Here is an 18,987-nt window from a genome sequence, read left to right as displayed (position 1 = left end):
GATAAAATATAGATTTAGAAGAATTTACTGAGGAATATGGGGAGTGTGTTAGCCACATGGAGGTTCAGGAGTGACCAGCCATCAAGCAAATTAAGGCATATTAAATTATAAAGGGTGTGTGTGTGTGTGTGTGTTTCTAACTAGGACACAGAACATTGTGGCAGGTGTAGAGGAGGGCCTCACAACGGGAGCCAGGTGTGCACCTACTGTAAACAGAGAGCTGTTTAAATATTAACTGCAACATGGGAAGTTCCTTATCACATACAGTAGGAGATGAGTGTTCCTGCTCCTCAGATAAAACTTTCCGTAAACATGCTCATTATGTAAATTTAACTTTTATTTGCCTAATATAATTGTTCTCTGTAAGGCTTACTGCCTCCATCTGCTAATTCAGGCCTAGTCCTCGAAGATTCTAGGCTCTCTATAAATATAATGTAGTCCCAGATTTTTTTCAACCTCTTAGACTTACTCATGAATAAACCTACCCTTTTTTTAGAGCTATCTGAACTCTGACTACATGTTTCTATTCAGCTGTCTGGCTCAAAACTCCCCTCCAAGATGGTTGATTTAAACTGTTTTCTCTCATGATTGAATTGCTCCACTTGACCCAAAACAACCTCTAAAAATCTGTTCTAATCTTCTGGCTCCTTTCCATTCTCTGGCTAGCTTTGTCTTCACCTGTGTCTAGCTTGTTCTCTCTTCAACCTGTCTCTGTAAACTTACAGTAAATCTGACTCTGTCTCTGTCTCTGTCTCTGTCTCTGTCTTAGCCTTTCTCTCTGTATTTCTGTCGCTCTCTCTCTTCGTTTCTTTGTCTCTGTCTCTCTTCAGTTCTCTCTTCTGTCACCTCCCTTTTCTCTCTGTTCTTGTTAGAGTTTGACATATCCTATACCTTGAAATCTTTCTTTTATTCATCACTTTATCTGCAACTCAAATAAACATTACTTTCCAACATGTGTGCATCCTTCTACAAACTAACATTATCTTCACTGTTTGAGAATAAAAGTGCATACTATGAGTGTGTCTGTATTTCAGACAATGTAAGCATGTTACTGGAATGGAATTCCTCTAAATTCATGGATATTGCTAAAGTTATATTTCCATTGTAATTATGAATATAGTAGCTGACAATAATATTATTCTTCACAAAGATGGTGGCAAATGAGAACTATTATTAATCTTCAGTATGTCAGTTAGATTGTAGCTTGTCCATCTATAGGTATCCTGGGAAAATTTTCCACTGGGTAATTTTATCTTCTTCCACTTTCATGGATCTTTATGTTTCTTTTATGTCTCATTGGAGCTTCAGCCAAACCCTGGGCCAGAGTTTCAATAGCTATTCAAAATGATAACAACAATAACAGCTTAGTCCTTGTGTCAGGTCTACAAGGTCTGACTAAATAGAGAGGGTTTAAGGAATGGGGTCAGGTATGATTTGGCGATTTTCTAAAGGAATTTCACTTTTCAAACCTCTTTAGCCTGTGGCATTTTTGATGCTGTAATTTCTAAGCCCAATAAGCCCATATAACAACACAAACCAATTATTATAATTGTAAGCTATATGCATAAATTGAGCCTATCAAACACTACACTGCTATTCCCCAGCTATAAGACTATTGGATGGAACACAGGGCCCCTAATGAAGCAGCTAGAGAAAGTACCCAAGGAGCTAAAGGGGTCTGCAACCCTATAGGTGGAACAACATTATGAACTAACCAGTAACCCACATAGATGTGTCTCTAGTTGCATATGTAGCAGAGGATGGCCTAGTTGGCCATCAATAGGAGAAGAGGTCCTTGGTCTTGCGAAGATCATATGCCCAGTACAGGGGAATGCCAGAGTCAGGAAGCAGGAGTGGGTGGGTTGAGGAGCAGGGCAGGGGGAGGGTATAGGGACTTTCAGGATAGCATTTGAAATGCAAATGAAAAAATATCTAATTTAAAAAAAAGGAAAAATAACAATAAAAAAGGACCTCTTCTTACTTGTTATTTCTCCTGGTCATGTGGTTCTAGTACAACAATGCTTCCTCCTTAATTTCTATCCCCTCTCATCTCCCGTGCTCTCTACCTGCCCACAGTCTCAAAACTCCAGTCCCACCTTTCCTCTCCACTGCCCAGTCACAGTCTCTAGACTTTATTCACAAGTTAAAATGGGAGAAGGATAACATGAGATCACGAGAGTATGTGATGGATTGCTCATAGTGGGCAGCCCCTCTTGATAAAGCAGAATGAATATCAGAATACAAATAGCATCTGGCCAACCAACAGCACATCTTCATAGTTTTTGTTTATTTAATTGTTTGTTTCATATTTTCTGAACATCTTATGTCTTTTTGTAAATTTCTAATATTTATCCTCTTGTACATCTTTGCATACCAACCGTTAACTTCTCATCAAGACTTTCCTTCCTTGTATTTTGCACAGGCAGCTTCTAATCTACCATTTTAGGTTGAAAAAGTCCATAATCTTTACACTCAGTCTCTTACAAAATATAAGGATAGGAAAATAATTGGAGTCAAGACAATGTAAAACAATGCCATGCAGTTCAGTTCTCAACAAAATCCTCATATTCATTGGAAGCATTAGCGTAATTTTTACTCTTTGATTCTGATGCCATTCTGGTATGTGAGCACATACAATAACTGCCCATTAAGTTCTTTATATATCATTTATGTCTTCACTAGCCCATGTATTCATCCTCCAGTTATTCCCACAAATCAATTTCAGAAGTTTGAGAAGCACCTGCTCTTGTAATGAGAATAGTCACAGCAATAAACCAGAACTGGTCAGAATTTACCCATTATGCCCACAATACCAATGAGAATGCATATAGGAGAGAGAGTCTTAAGTTTTGGGTTACAATGTCATAGACATCAGCATATTAAACTTGATCCATTAATAGTTAAATTCTATTTTTTGTACAGTAAATATCTGTGTCTCAATGCTGGCTGTTATTACTTCCTACATCCTCATCATTGCCAGCATACTCCGTATTCACTCCAGTGAGGGCAGGTCTAAAGCCTTCAGTACTTGCAGTTCCCACATCTCTGCTGTTGCTGTCCTCTATGGTTCTGCTGCATTCACATACTTACAGCCATCATCAGTCAGCTCCATGGACCAAGGGAAAGTGTCCTCTGTGTTTTATATCATTGTTGTTCCCATGCTGAACCCCTTGATCTACAGCCTGATGAATAAGGATGACAGTGTTTCCTTGAAGAAAATATTTGAAAGAAAAAGATTCATATAAGCAGAAGTAATGTGAGTATTATTTGTTAGAGCAAATTATACAGAAATGCAATTTTTTATGCAGATAGCATCTCATGTGTTTCACAAAATCAAAATATATGCAAATAGTAAAGATGACATGAATCCAAATTCCCATAATGGATAGCCATTAATTAAGCATATATTTTTCATTTTATAAACATTACTATAAATATAATAAACTTCATTCCTAAATATTACAAAATTGATATTTTCCTTTCTAAATCCTTTTGAGAATTTTATATGTAAGTGCTGTAATTTTTACATTTTCCTCATCTTTGTCTAACCACTTACATGTTCCTCTCTTTCCTTTAATTTTTTTGTTTCCTAATATCATAGATAGATAGATAGATAGATAGATAGATAGATAGATAGACCTAATAATAGGAAGAGTGATTTGTTGTAAGTAATTAATAATTTTCTTAAATGTTTCTCTGATTCGTCACTTTCTCTGCCACTCAAGGAGGCATCACTTTCCAACATAGGTAACATAGGTGCTTCCTTCTAAAAACTAACTTTATCTTCATTTCTTTTTTTTTTTTTTTTTGGATTAACAGTTAGGACTAGAGGTATATCTGTATTCCAGCTAATGTAGCAGTGTTGCTGGATTGGAATCCCTCTACATTCAGAGACTCCGAACAGTATATTTTCTTTGTGATTCTGAATATAGTAGCTTACAGCAATTATTGCTCATCAAAATGATGGTGCCAAATGACAGTTATATTTGGTTTTCAGTACATCAATTCTATTGTATTTTGTGCATCGTATCTACCCTTGGAAGATATTGACCTGGGCACTTTTATCTTTTTGCATTTTCATGGATCTTCATTTTTCTTTTATGTCTCAATTTGGCGATACAGCAAGACACTATATTTCAGTACTATTCACAATGATAATGAGCTTCAGTAGCTATTCACAATGATATCATAGGTAAAGGCCTCAGGCCCCGTGTCAGATCTACAAGGGATAGTTTTAGTTATTTACTCAGGTATGACTTTTTTAAAAACAGTTTCACCTTGGAGTACTTTTTTTGCCAATAACATCTTTATGTTTTGTTGTTTTGTTTTTGTTTTTCATATATTCCCAGTATCCTACACGTTCCTTTGTAAATTTCTAATGCTATTGTCTTTTGTCTATCTTTGGATACAGACTGTTCCTTCTCACAAAGACTCCCTTTTCCGGCATCTTACAAAGGAATATTTTAATCTAACATCTAAACTGGAAGCACTCCATCATGTTTACTCTCAGCCTCATAAAATGGAAGAACAGGAAACATTGAAGTCAAGTGAATGTAAAAGGAATGTCTTGCAATTCAATTCTCAGTGGAATTTTCATGTTTTTCTAAAGCTTCAGCATAATTTTTCCTCTCCCTGATTCCGTTGCCATTCTGGTATTATGAACATATACAATAATTGCTGAATAAGATCTTCATATAACATGCATCTCTTCTCTAGCCCACATATCCACCTCTCCAAATCTTTCCATAAATCAGCTTCATAGGCTTGAAAAATCACCTGCTCCTGTAGTTGCAATGATGCTGAACACACTACTTATTTTTTTGTGCTAGTTGGTATTTATCCATCATAACTAGAATACCCTGAAGAACTGATATAGGGAAAGTTGTTGCTGTTGTTCTTGTGTTGTTTTGTGTTGTTTTGTTTTTAGAGTACAATGTCATAGATTTGGCATATTAACCTGCCTCTATTTATATCTAGACTCATTATAATGTCTTGTTTTAATGGAAAAACTCTAGATATGTTTTATTACCATTTCTAGTTGGATCTGGCTTCATACAATTTCCAAATCTCTCAAAATGATGACAGAATTTCAGAACTAAGAATTGATCATATGACTTTTTAAGGGACATACTATACACAATCTGGAACAATGTACATAATAAAGAAGGTTTTTTTTGTATATATTTACTAACTTAAATATTTCTTGTGTCTTGTTTGACAGTGTTTTCAAAAACTTATGTGGATGCAATTTTAATCATTTTACTTAATAATATCAAGTAAAAGTTTATCATAATTATTAGTAAGAGGCAGAATATACTCATTATGGAATAATTACCTTTTGAAGTGCTCATGTATACAGAAAACTATTCCAAAGTATTTGGAAGAGTAAGCAAGTCCCAGTGTTCCATATTTTTCAGTTATTATGATAAGCAGAGAACGACACTAAGAAAATATTAACAGAAAAAGCATAGTGATTCTGAAGCAGTGTGTTGAGACACTGAAAAATGACTCCAAGGGAGGAGTAGAATTATCAATAAGACAAGATATAATTTATAGAATTTATCCATCATTATTATACATGAAAATAGTACATCAAAAGTTTCAATAATTCAATATGAAAAGTAGGTTCTTCCCTAGAGTCTATTACTTACTAAGAGAGAGGTTCCTTATTTGGTTTTGGTACCATATATGGGTTTCATTTTGTGAAGTGGGCCTTAGGACAAATAAGGAAGTGCTTGGTTTCCCTGACACTTCATGCCAGTATTTCACCAGTAGGCACATCAATCTAGTTGTTATTGTGTCTTACAAGGTTCACAACTAGGTAAGATGTAACAGTATGCATAAGACTTGTGCAAGCCCAAAATATATGAAATATTGAAATGAAGATCAGAAGTGACCATCAAGTTATGCCTATGGCTAATGAGCTCTTGGCTGTTGATAGCTTCTGAGACATGAAGGATCACTTTTCTTTAAGTGTATAGCCCCTCATAAATTAACTGTATTCCCGTGGAATGCCACATAATTGAAAAACATGGACCTCAAAATTTGGAGTTGATAGGAGGAGAGGCACAAAGAAAGAAGAAAGAAGGCACAAAGTTCCATGAAAAAGGAAGCAGATGGACCTAGAAAGCTTGGATGAAGGATATCAATATTATTAAAACATGATCTATGAAATTCTCAAATATCTAAGGAACTATTTAAAATGTCAATAATGGAAATACATATGCCATATTCTATCATGTTAATAATTATGAAATGAAGGGAAATTATTTATTTATCCTCATGCAAATGTTTCAGAAAAAAATCTGACTCTGTCATACTACATGTGGTATATGTCAATAAATGTCAAAAGTCAAAATACTATACATGAGCTATTTCACTTGTTTTTACATTTTTCTTCCTTCACAGAATTTGCCGTAGGTAATGCCAGTTACTTATACATTTAATTTTTCATAAAATCCAGTGCTTTAATTTCTAGACAATATCTCACATACCTCTATTAAATTTTTGTTTTAAAGAGAAGTTAAAATTCTACCATTTGAGTACATTACAGAATGGAGAATCTGAAGAGAAAAGGGGATTTGGAGTTATAGATTTTACTCAGTTAAAAGATGAGGGATGAGATTCTAGCAGGAGGTCAATATCACTGTTCTTTCTAATCAGACCTTTATTTTCTCAGCACAGTATTTAAAATCTTCTATCAACTGACTTTGAGGGAACACCAAGTGGCTTTGGTTATCAATTTTATTAGCACTAAAGATTAGTGACTTAGAAGCTAAGTTGTGTTTATTCCACCTCCCACAGTCCAAGCCAGAAGGAAGTGAGAGGAAAGGGAAATATTCCACCATGACAAAGAGGGTTATTTTTGAATAGAAGTTCTTATCTCTTTCCAGTAGAACTCCCCTGCTCTGTCTTATATATGATTTTGATAGAGGTGTGTGAGCAATTATTTCTTAAGACCCACTTTTCATCTAGATCCATAGCTTTCCCTTAAATCTTGCTTTTTAACTCAGTAGAATATCAATAAATATACATTCATGTTTACTTATTTTAGGTCAAGCTATTATGCTTTACAGTCATTTTGAAGCTGTTGATATACTTGATGAATATTTTTAATTCACTTGTGCAGTGCAGAATGCAATTGTTATGTGAAATTTAGTGACATTATTATGATTTATAATGATGAATATATAGCTAAAGATTACTAAAAGTAAATATAACACATAAATGGCCATGAAATTTATATGCATGCTAAAATAGCTTACAGTAATAAAGGCCAATTTAAGGTATGAATGTACATAATGACTGAGGTTCTGTTTATCATATCTTTTGTAAATGTCATGACAGAAAATAGTTGGGACTAGGCAGAAAAGTTTTCCTTTTAATATTTCAAAATTTTATTTCATTTTTTGACATTATAAACATAGTAGAGTACTTGTCCTTGCGGTGTAGTGGAGAATCTTTTGGGTATATGACCAGAAGTGGTATAGCTGGATTTTTTGGTAGAACTATTCCCAATTTTCTATGGAACAGTCAGATTGATTTCCAAAGTGGTTGTACCAGTTTGCAATTCCACCAGCTATCGAGGACTGTTCCTTTTTCTCCACATCCTCTCTAGCAAGTTCTGTCACTGGAGACTTTGATCTTAGCCATTCTGACTGTACTACTTTTTCATTTTCTACTTTAAAAGTCTCCAAATATCTCTCCTTCTTTATCTTTTTCAACCTATGACCTCTTTTTTCCAATAACTGTCCTTATCTACCAATATGCATAACATTTTTATATATTTGAATTCTCTAACACAGCTTTATCATCAACACCATCCTCACAATTAAGGGCCAATAACATAATAGCTATATTCTATCAGAAACTCCCCAAACACCAGTCTATCCATATGTGTTATTTGCCTAATATTCTGAAGGGCAGGCAATCGTAATTTATCTTTTTGTGCTTACACTTTTAATTCTGTTTTGATTTCAGTACATATTAACATCCTAAAAAATTCTTTGAAACATTAACAGTCATTATTATTTCTAACAATCTGAAACTAATTTATTCTTATTTTTTATTAGTTTTGAGTGTCATTTTAATTAAACCATTCCTCTTTTTCCTTTATTCTCCAAACTCTTCTACTTACTCTTCCATACTCTCCTTCAAATTGACAACTTTTTTCACTAATTATTACTGCATACATATGTTAATTTGTTTATGCATATGTGTTCCTAAATATGAGAGCTATTAGTAAAGTGACACAATTCACTTATTGATAGAATTATACTTTTAAGAAAGAAGAAGGATATAAAAACTTAAAACCTTATACATTAAGTTAAATATTGAGATGTTCTCTGAGTTCCTCTAACTGTGAGATGCAGTCCTATGTAGTTCCCTATAATATTCATAATCCCATGCATTACATTATTGTTAAGATCAGGTTACTTTTATTCAAGAAAATATTATCCAATATTATCTGTATGTATATTATTATAACTACAGGATTAACTAGCAGGTGGCTCATCCCTGGAGAAACATGATTTTCTGTCTCAGCAATTAATTAGTCATTAATTACCTTTAGTTTTTTATCACAACATAAAACCTGTGAAATTTCTCTCATACATGTCAGCTTTCTTTTTTTTTAACATACTCAACTCTAATACAAAGAAAACAATGTGATTCAAAAGGAATTTTATTTTATATTAAGTATCTACATTTTTCTCTAAATTAATTTTTTATTTCTAAAGATTGTTTTCCCATAATGTGTTATGTAGAAAACCTCAATGTAATAGAAAATAAAGGTTTTCAGTCAAACTAGTATAATTTTCAATTTGCAGAGAAAGAAGTATCACAATACTTGGGAGAAATCTAAAGGTCAATTATAAATAAAGAACACACAGTCAGATATCTACATCTCACTATGTCTATGTCTATATCTATATCTATCATCTCCATCTCTATCTACTTATCTCTCTATGATCCATGTAATCTATCTATCTATCTATCTATCTATCTATCTATCTATCTATCTCACTATCTATGGAAAACAGACTATAGTTAAAGAGGTAAAATGGATAATACCATATTATTAACCACAATAACCCGACTAGACTAGATATTTATTTATCCATCCATTCATTCATCTTTGCTTGGCTGGATAAATACTCTGATTATTCTCCAATTCATCTATTATGATTATTCACAGGCTTTTTCATATTTTATGTTGAGTATGTCTAGGAATCAAATGCAAGAAAGAGGAATAAATGATTTTGCTAGAGGTCTATAGAGTTGTCCCTCTATAGAACTCTGGGTGACTTTAATATTTTGTCCTGTGTCATATTAAGCACAGAATAAGGTTGTATCTCACTGTCTCAGTATATTCCTTATTTATCCTGATTCCCATGAATCAGGACTTAAGGAAAATCTGCTGTTAACCTATCATGCATAGATGGAAAGGAAACTCAAATCTAATAGTATATAAATATATAAAATGTAATATACACATATATGTATACAAGTATACAAATTAATATATGCTAATAAAAATAAATGAATAATATGTAAAACAAGAGGTAAACACATATTAATATTATGTGGAACACATGAAAAACTAGCTACTATACATTCAATAAACTATCATTTGCTAACTTTCAATATTTATAATTTACATAATATTATGTGAGAGTTTTTAGGAAATTTTTAAAAGTTTTCATATCTCACATAAGTTATTATTTTCCCTAAGTTAACACACTGGTATAACTATTTTGTGGAAGCATGCCTGTTTCCTATAAAACTTTTCAATGAAAATTAGCATCAAATATATTTTGAATTTCTTTATAACTTTAAAGTGCTGTGCTGGATTGAATGGAATAAAGTTTAATTATGTGTTGTATGTTCTCTGTTAACTTGAGTACATATAATCTATATTGTTTGCAGAAGAAAAAGAGGGGATTAATTACAAAAAGGAAATGAAATTGGTTAGAAGACAGCTTTAGTTTTAAAAGGCATTTCGATCATTTAACACTCGAGATTGCTCTTGTTTCTAACAATCTTGTCATGAAATAATTCAACTGCTTCTATAGTGTCAGTGAGTCTCCCATCACCTTCATTTAGACCATTATACTTTTCTTCCTAGTTTCTTAAATGTGGAAAAATGAAAGGGAGTTTTGATTCTTGGAGAATCTGTTAATAATATTCATGTGAATAGATTTATTATTTAAATAATGATAAACTTAAATGTAACATATATCTCATCAGAAATACATTGTAACTTTAAATGTGGTTAACACCACTGGATTCTTTGTTGTATTAACCAGTGAAATGAAATGTACAGAATATCCCTTCAACCCACACCCGCAAGGTCATAGTAAACTTTTTTTTTCAAGTTTATATTTTAATTGTTTATTTCATTTATTTACATTTCAAGTGTTATTCCCCTTCCTAGATTCCCCTTCACAGTCTCCCTAACCCCCTGCCTACACAACTTTTCAGTGGTCCATATACTCACAAGCTTTATTAGGAGTTGAAAGTTTAGGAATGAAAGTTCAGAAATCCATTTAAAGAATAACTTGGCAATTGGGAAATTAACACCGATAATTGCTTACTTTCTCATTAGCATATTTTTAGAATACTGAAAGTCTTTCGGGAATGTTTATTTCTTGAAATAGAGTACCTGAAAAACTTAAACTCAAGCCAGAGCTTCACAACTGCTAAGGTGACTGTGAGTGTGAAATTGAATCTTCAGAGGTACAAACTAGGTGAGTCCTAGAAGAAGCTGACTTGAGATGCAGACCAGGTTCAAAGGTACTGTTCCCATTGAGGACTAGGTCTCGTCTTTTCAATACTAACTGTAGAATTCTGGGTGCATGCTTCCCCAAATTCCAGGAATAGTGCCATTTGGAAGTGGCAGATACAACTTTGTTTTGTTTTGTTTTGTTTGTTTTGTTTTTTGGAGACATGGTTTCTCTGTGTAGCACTGGCTGTCCTGGAACTCACTTTGTAGACCAGGCAGGCCTTGAACTCGGAAATCCGTCTGCCTCTGCTCCCAAGTGCTGGCATTAAAGGCATGCATCACCACTACCCGGCCAGATACAACTTAATATTGAGAATTTCAAGAGAGGTAAAGTGTGCAAGTTTGTGTCACATACTTACACTTGTCATTTGAAATTATAAGGCGTAGAACAATACTCTCAACTTTGGCAAAAGTAACTGAATATCCACATCCATTCATTTAATCGTTGCCATATTCTTAAAAGTATCATAAAAATCTGTAATGTGGCAGACATGTAGTTCTGGAGACAGGCAAATAAGTCCAACTGGTCATCTATGCATAAATGGAATATATTTCCCAAGGAAGTACAAGATTGATAACTTACAACATCTTGAGCATATAGTACAAAGGATAAATCTATTGCAAGATTTTGAAAATTCATACTATGCCAGCCATAGTCTTAGGAGAGATATAAAAGGAAATATATATTTACCAAATAACAGAGAAAAAGTACTTAGTAACACTCGTTCAACTAGAATGAACAGCGTTCTAAAATGTACACAAAGGATAACTTTAATATAGTCTAGGAACTGTAATTAAGCAAATGTGTCCACCACAGAAAGAGAGGGTTATATGCATGAAGAATTTATAGCCTACCAAATTAAACTATTGTTAGGTACATAATTTGAAACAATCATGCATAAGTAGAATATGTTTTGCAGTTTTATTCTGATATCATTGTGGAATATAAGGTATTTTGACAGCAAAATGAATTTCAGACAAAAATATAAAACTTCTATACATTGAAATAGTTGGTTTAGCAAAAACATTGTTATAACGTATAAAAATATTTTATTAAAATATTTGAATATTCAACACATTGAGTAGTATTGATGACACTCAAAATTTTATGATTGTGAATTTACTCAAATTTTTGTTTATTATGCAACATTGCTGTAAATATTGGTATACTTCTGTGTTTAGTATAAGACTGTGAGTATGAAATAATGATCAATTCAATTACAACTTATATTGCCTTGTCCTGCTACTTTTGTTTTATCTATAATATGTATTTTATCTTTTAGAACCTAGTTGTAATGAATATATTCTAATAAGGCATATTTAAGTTGTGGATTCTTTAAGGCAGAGTACATATCACTTTAAGTTAGATTGCTGCAATGACCTAAGATCATTTTATTTCCTTTGTAATTCAGCAATATTTGGAGAGATATAGAAAGTAAAAGACACAAAGAGAGCAAGGAGGGAGGAAATGGGGATGAGGTTGAAAGTAGACAGAAAATGTCTGTGAAACATTGTATTAGAATGATTTTCCTCAATCTAATAGCACCCAAGTGGACAACTCACTTGATATTTCTAATCAATATCAAAATTTCTAAGTTTTACAATATTATTCTTAATATTTTCTGTGGTTCAGATCTCTACATGGAACCGCAAGACATTTAATTCATGAAATTCGTCATAGGATTAGGATCTCTATATTAAATAAATTTTAAGAGATGAATAAATAAATTTAAGAATATTTTAATGTCTATGTAAGCTAACAGTCTACAATAAAACAAATACACAAATATACTTCTAAATATACTAATGAACAGTGAAATAATAGCATGTGATTAGTGTAACTAATTGTATAATTTGGAGAGTTGATTAATATTAAAAGTCACTGAGTCTAGAAATAGAATAACAACTACTTATTTACAGGTTTGGTGGTGATCTTAGAAGAGCCACAGTTTAAACAGGAGCTATCTTGCAGATATTCAGTTCTCTCTTGGTGATAAGACTAAGACAGAAGCCAGATAATTCAATAGTTTTTGCTTTTCTTCATAGAGGTAGGTTTACATTTTTGCATTGGAAAATTTTATTAATGCTGTTATCACCTTATGTGACTTTTAAGTATAACAACATTAGCCATTAATAATGAAACTTCCAGGACAAGCCAGGTATGATATTTTCATGCTCTTTTTTTCAACTACAGTATACCTTCATCAACAAGGTCATAACACTGAGCTCTGGAGTGTAACCAATAGTAATAAGAAGAACTCATGATTTTTGCAGAAGTTGATAGGATCTCACTGGCTAACAACTCTGAAAGAAGGGCCAATTTACCCAATATGGTTGGTGCATAAAAAGAAATGATGTCATCCAGACACAGGGGACAGTTGAACATACAGACTCACAATAACTATGATGGTATAAATAATTCCTGTGCAAGCTCAAAGACTGAAAAATATACTTTATTGCTATTCCAATATCATGCTTTAGATATATATGCTATTGCATTCATGAGTGCTTTGTCCCTTTAAAATACTATCTAGAATTTATACAAAAAATACAATTGACTATTTGGGCTGGTTCATACTAAAGGTTTAATAATGAAGGAATAAAGCTGCTAGAACATTTTCACAATTCTTTATGCAGAAAACTGTCGTCATTTATCCCGGATAAAACCTGAGAAATGTGACTGAAGTACATAGAAGACCACTCTTCTTCCTTTGATATGAAAGTTTGTGTCCTGTTATTGTTTCTCCACCAATGCCAATTTGTCCTTTCCATATATTCATGAATATATGGGTTCCCTTTGTCACATGGTCAACTTTTCTGCTACTACACTGAGAGAAATTGATTCACCCTTTCTCAGCAGGTATAGATGGCCAATGAATCTGTACCTGGAGTGAACTCCCTTTCAATTCTGGCACTTGGTCTGCTTTGGCTTCCATACATCCTGTGCATGCTGCCAAAATCATGGTGTCTGTTAACAACTGCTTTTTTGTACCCAGATACACTGCTTTCCTGTAGTCGTCCACTACCTTGTATCTCACATGCTTCCTAACTCCCTACACAGTGATTCCAGAGCCATTGGAAGAGGGCTGTAGTTTTAAATTTAGATGATGTTCTCATTAACATTTGTCTTAAGTTTTTAACAACTTTTTTATGTACAAACAGATACACACTGAAGCACAAACAGGACACACACAGACACACAGAGACACACACACATACATACACGCACACACACACACACACACACATAGACACACACACGTTCTGATTAGTATCATGCTCATCATCCTCTGTCTAGTATCCCCTTTTACAATCCCTTGTCCCTTCAAGTTTCTTTCCAACATTTGTGACATTTTCTGTTTTGTTTCTGAAACATTTACTTTAACTATGTCATTTGTGTAACCTTAAGATTAGAACTATACATTGGAGTACGGAAATCTTATTAGTAAGAACAATTGAGTACAATGTCCACCCATTTTAGGGTTATTTGTACCTTATAGCTGGGTAGGAAAAGGAAATGTCATGTCTGCACCTCTCCCCCCAAATCATGATACATTATTAACAGGCTAAGTTTAATGTGAGACACTGAGGCAGGAAATCTATGAAATCATAGTTACATTTGCTGGATCATAGATAGAACCAAATTTTTCAAAGTAATTCACATTATTTTATGATTCCTATAGTCTTTCTCTTCCCTCTCATTTTATGATTAAAACAATTGTATGTTTTTACTTTTCTTTATGTGTGTGAGAGATTCCAATAATTTCCTCTGTGTTATCTTCAAGGTCTTTTATCTTAGTCTGTCTACTTAAATCTATGAAAAAGATAGTTTATGTTATTTTTCAATTTTTATTATTTTATATATTTACATTATAATTGCTAAACCCCCTCTAGGTCATCCATCCTACAGTTCCTCATCCCACTCCTCCTCCCCCTTGCTTATGAAGTAGTTCCCTCACCCCACCAGGTCTCTCCCTTCCCATAGGCCTCAAATCTTTCAAGGAGTAAGTGCATCTTCTCCCACTAAGGCCTAATCAGGCAGACCTCTGCTATATTTGTGTCAGGGTCCTTAGACTGACCCAGGTATACTCCTAGTTGGTGACTCAGTCTCTTCTTGCTCCCTGGGTTGTGGGTAAGTTAAGATTGATGGTTTTCTTTTGTGGTTGGTCTCCCCTTCAGGTTCTTTAACCCCTCCCACAATTCAACCATAGGGGTCCCATACTTAAATTCAATGGTTGGGTGTAAGCATTTGCTTATTTCTCAGTCAGCTGCTCATAGGGCCTCTCAGGGGACTGCCATGCCAGTGTCCAATCTGTAAGCACAGCATAGCATCAGTAATACTGTCAGGCCTTGGTGCCCTCTTAAGAGATGGATCCCAGGTTGGGCTAGTATTTGGCCACCTTTCCTTCAGTCTCTTCTCCATTTTCATCCCAGCAGTTCTTTTAGATAGGAACAGTTCTGAGTCAGAAAGTTTGACTGTGGGCTAGTAATCTTGTCGCTCTGCTTGAGGCCCTGTACTTATTGAAGTAAGACACGTTGAGTTTACACTCCCTAATGTTGGGCATTTTGGCTAATGCCACCCCAATTGAGTCCTTAGAATGTCTCAACTCCTGGGTTTCTGGTACTTTATAAAGGGTCCCATCAGCTCCTACCTTCTGAGGCTGATTATCTCTAATCATTGTCTTGGCCATCTGGTCTTCACTCCTCTCCCTACTCCCATACCTGATCCTGTTTCACTTTTTTGATTCTATATTTTTATATTTTAATGACTAAACTCTAATTTAGTTAGGAATATATTTTGTGTACACAATGATTAATTGGTTTACAGTACTGTAGGATACAGGATAATAATTTCATTTGCCCTAATTAATGCATATCTGCACTGCAATTGTTTAGTTCACAACATTTAAATGGGAAGAGAAGAACTGCTTTCAGTCTGTTTCTCTAAGTTTAATATGTGAAAGTACAAAATTTTTCATTTATGTGACTATCAATAAGAACTAACAACACAAAAAATATGTTGCAGGCTTGTTTGAGTGATAAGATGCTAGTAATAGTTATTTCCTTACCCTATAAATAATAAAAATATCTTACCCAGGATGATACTTTCTAGTTCCATATATTTGCCTAAGAATTTCATGAATTCATTATTTTTAATTATCTGAGTGGTACTCTATTTTTTAATAGAGTGGTATTAAACAACATTTTCAGTATCCATTCCTCTGTTAAAGGACATCTGGTTACTTTCCAGCTTCTGAATATTATAAATAAGGCTGATAGGAACATAGTGGAGCATGTGTCCTTGTTATATGTTAAAGCATTTTTTGGGTATATGCCAAGTAGTGGTATAACTTGGTCTTCAGGTAGAACTACTTCTTAGTTTCTACGGAACTGCCAGACTGATTTCCAAAGTGGTTTTTATCAGCTTGCTGCCTGACCAGTAATGGAGGAGTGTTCCTCTTTTTCTCCATCCTAACCAACATCAACTGCCACCAAGTTTTTGATCTTAGCCATTCTAATTGGTGGAAGATGGAATCTCTGGGTAGTTATGATTTGGATTTCCCTGATGATTAAGGATATTGAACATTTTCTTAACTGCTTCTCAACCATTCAGGATTCCTCGGTTGAGAATTCTCTATTTAACCCAGCACTCCACTTTTTAAATTTTTTATTAGATATTTTCATTTACATTTCAAATGCTATCTCCAAAGTCCCTATACCCTCCACACACCCTGCTCCCCAACCCATCCACTCCTGCTTCCTGGTCCTGGCATTCCCCTGTACTGGGGCATATGATCTCCGCAAGACCAAGGGCATTTCCTCGCATTGATGTCCAACCAGACCATCTTCTGCTACATATGCAACTAGAGACACAGCTCTGGGGGGTTACTGGTTAGTTCATATTGCTGTTCCTCCTATAGGGTTGCAGACCGCTTTAACTCCTTGGGTATTTTCTCTAGCTCCTTCATTAGGGGCCCTGTGTTCCATCCAATAGTTGTATGTGATCATCCACTTCTGTATTTGCCAGGTGTTGGCATAGACTCACAAGATAAAGCTACGTCAGGGTCCTGTCAGCAAAATCCTTCTCGCATATGCAATAGTGTCTGGATTTGGTGGTTGAATATGGGATGGATCCCTGGGTGGAGCAGACTTGTCCCTCAACAGAGGAATGGATACAGAAAATGTGGTACATTTACACAATGGAGTACTACTCAGCTATTAAAAACAATTAATTCATGAATTTTTTAGGTAAGTGGATGCATCTGGAGGATATCATCCTGAGTGAGGTAACCCAATCACAAAAGAACACAGGTGGTATGTACTCACTGATAAGCAGATATTATCCCAGAAACTTAGAATATCCAAGACACAATTTGCGAAACACATGAAACTTAAGAAGAAGGAAGACCAAAGTGTGGATATTTCATTACTTTTTAGAATGGGGAACAAAATACCCATGGAAGGAGTTACAGAGGCAAAGTTCGGAGCTAAGATGGAAGGAAAGACCATCCAGAGACTGTACTCCACTTTTTAATAGGTTATTTTTTTTCTCTTGAGTCTTCCTTCTAGAGTTCTGTGTATATTTGGATATTAGCCCACTATAGTATGTAGGGTTGGAAAATACCTTTCCCAGTCTGTGTGTTGCTGTTTTTTTCTATTGACAATGACCTTTGCCTTACAAAAGCTTTTCATTTCATGTGTTCTCATTTTTCAATTGTTGATCTTAAATTGTTAGTCCCTTATTTTAATGGGGTTGCTTTGAGTTCCTGTCCATTAGGTTTGATGTTGACTATTGGTTTGGTATATATTGCTTTTATTATATTTAGATATGAATACTGTCTTTCTGAGCTCTCCAATAATTTTAACATGAAGGCAATTTTATCAAGGGCAATTTTAGCATATAATGAGATGATCATTTGGTCTTTTTTCTTTGAATTTGTTTATAGAGTGGATTACATTGATGAAATTGTGTACATTGAACTATCCCTGCATTCCTGAGATGAAGCCTACTTGATCATGGTGGATGATCATTTGGATAAGTTCTTAGATTATGTTTGCAAGAATTTTATTGAATATTTTTGCATAAATATTTATAAGGGAAATTGGTCTGTACTTCTCTTATTTTGTTGGGCCGTTTTGTGGCTTAGTTATCAGTGTAACTATAGGTTCATTGAAAGAACTGGGAAGTGTTTGTTCTGTTTCTATTTTATGGAATTGTTTTAAAAGTATTGGCGTTAGATCTTCTTTGAAGGTGTGGTTGAATTCTGCACTAAATAAATCTGGCCTGGTCTTCTTCTAGTTGGGAGACTTCTAATGACTGCTTCTATTCCCTTGGGGTTATGGGGCTGTTTATCTGATCCTGATTTAACTTTGGTACCCGGAATTTGTCTAATAAAGCATCGATTTTATCCACATTTGTCAGTTTTTCTTGATATAGACTTTTTTTAGTAGGATCTGATAATTTTTTTAAAAAAATTTCCTTAGTTTTTGTTGTTATTGCTCCCTTTTCATTCTGGGTTTTGGTAATTTGGATCTTGTCTATGTGGCATCTGTTTATCCTTTCTAAGGGTTTATCTATCTTGGTAATTTTCTCAAAGAACCAGCTCCTGGTTTGGTTGATTTTTTGTGTAGTTCTTCTTGTTTCTACTTGGTTGATTTCAGCCCTGAGTTTGATTATTTTCCACTATCTACTTCTTTTGGATGTATTTGCTTCTTTCTGTTCTAGAGCTTTCAGATGAGCTGTTAAGCTACTTGTGTGTAATCTCTCCAATTTCTTTATGGTGGCACTCAGGGCTATGAATTTTCATTGTGTCCCATGAGTCTGGGAATGTTGTGCCTTCATTTTCATTGTATCTCAAACGTCTTTAATTTGTTTCTTTAGTTTTTTCTTGACCAAGTTATCATCGATTAGAATGTTGTTCAGCTTCACTCTATTCATGTGTATGTGAGATTTCTGTTGTTTTGTTGCTATCGAAGACCAACCTTGGTTAGTGCTGTTCCAATGGAATACATGGGGTTAATTCAATGTTCATGTATCTGTTGAAGTTTATTTTGGGTCTGAGTATATGTTTGATTTTTGAGAAGGTACCCTGAGGTGCTGAGAAGAAAGTATATTCTTTTGTTTAGGGTGAAATGGTATATAGATATCTGTTATACTCATGTGGTTCATAACTTCTTTCAGTTTCCCTGAGTCTCTGTTTAGT

The 18,987-nt window shown here is 34.2% G+C and overlaps 1 pseudogene; it reads left to right on the top strand.

The window, feature by feature from the left end:
- Positions 2,301–3,245, top strand: Olfr946-ps1 (olfactory receptor 946, pseudogene 1; annotated as a pseudogene).

Source organism: Mus musculus, chromosome 9 (assembly GCF_000001635.26).
Source record: "Mus musculus strain C57BL/6J chromosome 9, GRCm38.p6 C57BL/6J".
Taxonomy (NCBI): domain Eukaryota; kingdom Metazoa; phylum Chordata; class Mammalia; order Rodentia; family Muridae; genus Mus; species Mus musculus.
Note: the sequence above shows the minus strand (reverse complement) of the source record. Positions and strands in the feature narration are given on the sequence as shown.